The sequence below is a fragment of the Anneissia japonica genome, unplaced genomic scaffold (assembly GCF_011630105.1).
Source record: "Anneissia japonica isolate Jap-2015-1 unplaced genomic scaffold, ASM1163010v1 scaffold287974_len119866_cov115, whole genome shotgun sequence".
NCBI classification, from domain to species: domain Eukaryota; kingdom Metazoa; phylum Echinodermata; class Crinoidea; order Comatulida; family Comatulidae; genus Anneissia; species Anneissia japonica.
Window position 1 is genome coordinate 64934 of NW_022685273.1, and position 5903 is coordinate 70836.

The following is a 5903-nucleotide window of genomic DNA, read 5'->3' on the forward strand; positions in this document are numbered from 1 at the left end:
ACTTGCCTAATTCGACTAAGCCTAAGTCAAATAATTTCTAAGTCAATCTTAATTTTACATACCAAATTCTTGTCTTCTATTAATCTGTAAGTCAAATGTCATCTATCATCTAAACCAAACAACATTTCAATGGCATTTTAGATTCGACTTCTGACAAATTCAACTGTATATATATAACAAGTTACTATACCACATTAAACTTCCAACCAATTGCACTTAACCACATAATGTAATATCGCCTTCCCATATCACATTCCATAACAAGTGATTTCACTATTTCCTTCAATCAACCTGAACTTAGGTTAATGCCTGTGAGTTTTGGGGCTATTACCCCTCTAGTTTAGTATTTCATTTGTAATCTTATCTACACCAGGTGATTTGTTGTTTATACATTGACCAAGCACAGAGTTTACGTCATCCAGATTGAAATTAATAGTATAAATGTATTTGTCATTTTCTGTGTCGTTTTCATTGCACTTTAATTTAATGTCGTTTAGCAACTCTTTCATTCGTGTATATTCACTATCACTTACATCTGAGTTAACATTTTCTTTTCCTAATGATTCCCAATAATGTTTTACAGTTTCTTTAATAATATTGTCACAAGAGGGCTGAATTTTACTCTATTATAATACTGTTGTCATGACAACACAGAGGATGTGTTGATAGGAAACGATATTGTGAACCTTAGGGGTGTACTGATCTCTGTGTAAGTGGGTTGAGGATTGGTGGGTAACGTAGATAATTTGTATGACAATTAATTGTTAATTTGCGTATAAACGTATGATACGGATTGCCGGGAAATCTGAAATTCAGGGAGGGGCAGATCCGTGAAGAGACTCAATGAGTGTGGGTCTTGAGTGCGATAGCACAGGGAAAACATAACCTAAATAGTATTTGAGCGTTAGCTCCAGTTTTCAGAAATAGTGGATACTAAATTGGCGAGCCCTATGAACAGCGATAGCTGGAAATTAGACGGTATATATGGTAGTGGGCTAAGGAAGCCGAGTTTATGTATTTTTGAGGAACCAGTGACTGTAAGTTAGAAATACAGAATTCTTAAAGTGATAGGCTTATCGTGTGCTAATTTGTTGCATTATAGATTTTGCTTAGTATATCGATTTATAGTTTGGTTTATCTTATTATTGATTATCATATTATAAATTATATTGGAATGTACGTAACTGATAGTTAATCCTTGATATAACGTTGTATTGCTCGCTCAGATATTAGATTTTAGTGTTAGCTGATACTTAATGAATTATGATCGCTATTATTATTATTATTATTATTATTATTATTATTATTATTATAATTAATTTAACTGTTAACGCATAATCGGCAAACGTCATATGCTGTGATTGATGTGTATTTCAGGGCTCCTCTGGTAATTTTTATTTGAATTTTGGAAACTGAATGAAAATACTGTCTGTCTGATTGGAGAAGGGACATTGTACTTCGGTGGCTTTATACAAGCAACGGACTTGACACAAAAGCTGGAAACGAGGTGCACAAGCGCGAGTTGAGACATTGAGTCAACCGCAAGTACTATATATATTTCTGTTGATTTATATTAAGTCTTGTTATATAATATTGTTGAGGGTAACGTGACAGTTAAGGTGAATTCACCACGTTTGTTCAAGCGCGACTCATTGAGGAAATATGGAAAAAATGAAGTTGGAAAAAATTATGGAAATCGGTAGAGGATTGGGACTTGACGGGCAAAAGCTTTTAGATTTTATAAAGGAGCGTGAAAAAGTGAATGCTGAGTGTGAGCGGCTTTTTGAGGAACGTGAAGAGCGTAATAATCGCAGAGTGCATGAAAAATTAATGAAAGAATATGAGTTAAAACAAAAAGAGTTAGAGGAAGAGCAGCGTTTTGAAAGCGCTGAAGCGAGCGGCCCAGTAGCAACGCAGCATATTCCTCCTAAGTTACCTAAACTTCCTCCTTTTAATGATGGTAGGGACGAATTGGATGCTAATCTTAAACGATTTGAAAGGTTTGCAGTAGCTATGAAATGGCGGGAGGAAGATTGGGCCACTTCTCTTAGTGCGTTACTCACGGGTAGGGCTTTAGATGCGTTCACACGGATGCCTAGTGCCAGTGCTACGGATTACAAAAAAGTAAAAAAGACCCTATTAAATAGGTACCTGTTTAGTGAGGAAGGCTTTAGAATCAAGTTTAGATCAGCTAGGCTGGAGTATGCCGAAACTTACACCTAGTTTGTAGATCACATATCAGGTTATTTGACAAGGTGGATCGAGTTAGGAGGGGTAAATAAAACATACGACGGTATATTTGAGATGATGATAAGAGAGCAAACGATGAAGGTGTGCGGTAAAGAGTTATCTCTCTTTCTTAAGGAGAGGGGGTCTGCAAGTTTAGCGCAAATGGCAGCCTTAGCTGACCGTTACGCGGAAGCGCACAACGACCATTTTGCTGAACACAAACCCCATAGAGGTAATAGTAAACCCAGGCTGAACAATTCTCCCATTCCTAGCTCTAGTGGAGCACCCCGATTAAGTAAAGAGCGATTAAGTCAGCTTAAGGTAGAACGTAGATATTACGAGTGTGGGAGACAAGGGCATATTGCACGAGATTGTCGTTCAAAACCGAATAGTGCCAAAACGATTACTAAAAGAGGTGCAAACTTAATCGTTAGTGACCAAAGATATGGAGATGGAGCAAGAGAAACCGGTATGGCTTGTCTACCGGCGAAACCAGGCATGTGCGATTGTGGCGAGGTACAGACGTGATGTTAAAGTGTGGCCATAAGTTACCCATAGTTAGTGCAGCATGTACGGTAAGCAACACTATGCCAGTTACCAAAGGGTATATTGGGAACGACTTGGTTAACGTGATGCCTGATACTGGTTGTAGTACAGTAGTTGTTAGGCGTAGCTTAGTCGATGATTCCCAGATGCTGGGAATCGACGAGGGTTGCATATTGATGGATGGTACCGTTCGTAAGTATCCTGTAGCTCGAGTTCGACTAAACACACCCTATTTTTCAGGAACTGTTAACACTTTGTGTATGGAAAACCCTGTTTATGATGTCGTCATCGGAAAGATTGAAGGAGCAAGGCTGGCCCACGAACCTGTTCTAGCTTGGGACGGTGGAGATAGTCTGCACTCTGACGGAATTGACGATGCGGTGAGTAGAGAAGTCGAAGTAATCTCTCCAGATGTTAATTCAAGCATGAGGGAACAATCTGAGCCCATCAAGTCTGACATTAGCCTGTCAGAAGACAACCTAATGAAAGTAAACTTAAACGAAGCCAGTCTGTAGAGACCAGGGGTCAAAAGAAGAAAAGGGAGTCAGCAATTAAAGGGTTGAGGGTTTTGGATATTTCGATGTGTGATGTAGCCGCATCCCGTAAGGAAATGTTGCAGACTCAAAAGGACGATGAAACTCTACAGAAGTGTTGGAAGTTAGCCGATGAAGGTGAGATACGATTAACTAAAAAAGGGAGTGAAGTTCGATACAAGATAAAAAATGGACTGTTGTACCGTGAGTTTAGTTCACCAAGGGTAGACCATGGACATAATGTACAAACAGTTAGTTGTCCCCAAGGAATTTAGAAACTATGTTATTCGGGTGGCCCACGACTCTCAAATGGCGGGGCAAATGGGTTCTAAACGTAATACTGACAGAGTTTTATCTAAGTTTGTTTGGCCAGGTATTTACGGAGACGTTCATCGGTACCGTGTATCTTGCGATGTATGTCAGCGGACTGTGTCAAAAGGGAGCATCACCAGGGCACCATTATGTCAGATGCCACTGATAGACACCCCGTTCCGAATAGTAGCAGTTGATCAAGTTGGGCCGATATCTCCAGTGACGGATCGAGGTAATCGTTACATTCTCACGCTCGTCGACTATGCGACAAGGTACCCCGAAGCTCTTCCTTTGCAGAAAATTGAGACGGAGAGAGTTGCCGAGGCGTTATTGCAAATGTTTTTACGGAAAGGCATGCCAGACGAAATCCTCTCCGACATGGGGACACAATTCACCTCTGATATTATGAAGGAAGTTGGTCGTCTCCTCATGATGAAACAACTCACCACCACACCATACCATCCGATGTGTAACGGACTAGTCGAGCGATTCAACGGAACGTTGAAGCGGATGTTGCGTCGCATGTGTATTGAACGCGCAAAATATTATTATAGGTATCTACCAGTTGTACTGTTTGCCTACCGGGAGGTCCCGCAGGAGATCACAGGGTCTTCCCCCTTCGAACTCATCTACGGACGCACAGTACGAGAACCCATGGCCATACTTAGAGATTTATGGACAGCTAGTTCCGATGAAGATGAGGTGAAAACAACTTACAACTACGTAATTGATCTTCGAGAGCGACTGAAAAATACTTGTAAGATGGCTCAGGAAGAGTTAGGTAAGGCTTCTAAACGGTACCGTAAATATTATGATGCAAGAAGTCGTGACAGAAACTTGCAGTAGGTGATGAAGTTCTTATCTTACTCCCAACAAGCTGTTGATACAATGGCAGGGGTCCCATAAAGTTATCAAGAAGATAGCTAAGGATGATTATATGGTAGACGTTGAGGGTAAGGAGAAGACGTACCATATCAACCTCTTAAAACGATATTTAAGACGCCATGAAATGAATGAGGGTACAATGTTCGTTTCTAACCACTTGTCCTTAGCATGTACAGGTATAGTGGAAGCAGCGGATGACGATGTGGAAGATGACACTCCGGTTCTCCAGCTACCTCCTTTGAAGCAGAGTAAATATGTTGGTGATGTCCATGTGAGTGATCTTAGAAACGGGGACGAACTCAAATCGGTAAAACAATTATTAACTGAATATAATGATGTATTCACAGATATGCCGGGGAGGACATAGTTGATGAAGTACACAGTGACACTAACCACGAATGCACCCATTAGCTCAAAACCATATCCAGTTCCACACGCCGTCCGAGACACGATCCGTAAAGAAATAGATACAATGAAGAGACTTGGCGTGATTGAAACAAGTACCTTCCCGTATGCCGCTCCAATTAGTCCGTAAGAAAGACGGAACAAACCGTTTCTGCATAGATTTTAGAAAACTCAACAAAGTAACTGTGTTTGCATTGAGGATCTAATGTCCAAAGTGGGCCGTGGTAGGTATTTCTCCAAAATAGACCTGTCCAAAGGGTACTGGCAGATACCCATCGCTCAGAGAGATAGGGAAAGACAGCATTTGTTACGTGGGACGGATTGTATCAATTTTCCGTCTTACCATTCGGCATGGTAAACGCCCCCGCCGTGTTTACACGAATGATGCGTAAGTTGTTAGATGGAATGAATAATGTCATTAACTATATAGATGATATTCTTATTTTTTCAGAAACTTGGGGAGACCACTTAAAGTTACTCGGAGATGTTAAGACTAGGTTTAGAAATGCTGGTTTGACAGCCCGGTCAACTAAATACTTCGTGGCTTTCGAAACATTAGATTTTTTAGGGCATGTCATAGGTGATGGACTTGTACGACCACAGCCAGATAAAGTAAAGCTATAATGGCAGTAAGTAGACCCAGGAGGAAAAAGGAAGTGAGGGCCTTCCTGGGGTTTGTGGGGTATTATAGGCGGTTCATTGCTAATTTCGCTGCGATCACATTCCCGTTAACAGATTTAACCAATGGCAGGGCTGCAAAGCATGTCATTTGGGGGGAGCCGCATGAGCGTGCGCTCACTACACTCAAGAATCGCATAGCTTCGTCGCCCATACTGCATTTACCCGATCCGACCAAGACATATATTGTGCGTACGGACGCATCAGAGGTGGGCATAGGCGCAGTGCTTATGAAAGCACATAACAACGTACAATTTCCAGTGTGTTTTTCAAGCAAAAAACTTCTACTGAGACAGCGGGCTTACTCTGCAATCG